The sequence below is a fragment of the Octopus bimaculoides genome, chromosome 9 (genome assembly GCF_001194135.2).
Source record: "Octopus bimaculoides isolate UCB-OBI-ISO-001 chromosome 9, ASM119413v2, whole genome shotgun sequence".
NCBI lineage: Eukaryota > Metazoa > Mollusca > Cephalopoda > Octopoda > Octopodidae > Octopus > Octopus bimaculoides.
In genome coordinates, this window is record NC_068989.1 from 57,640,142 (window position 1) to 57,640,343 (window position 202).

Below are 202 nucleotides of genomic sequence, written 5' to 3' on the forward strand. Positions count from 1 at the left end.
ATATATATAACATATATATATATATAACATATATATATATATATATAACATATATATATATATAACATATATATATATATAACATATATGTAATATATATATAACATATATATATAATTTATATGTAATATATATATATAATATATATATAACATATGTAATAGAAATATAACATATACATATATGATATATATATAACATA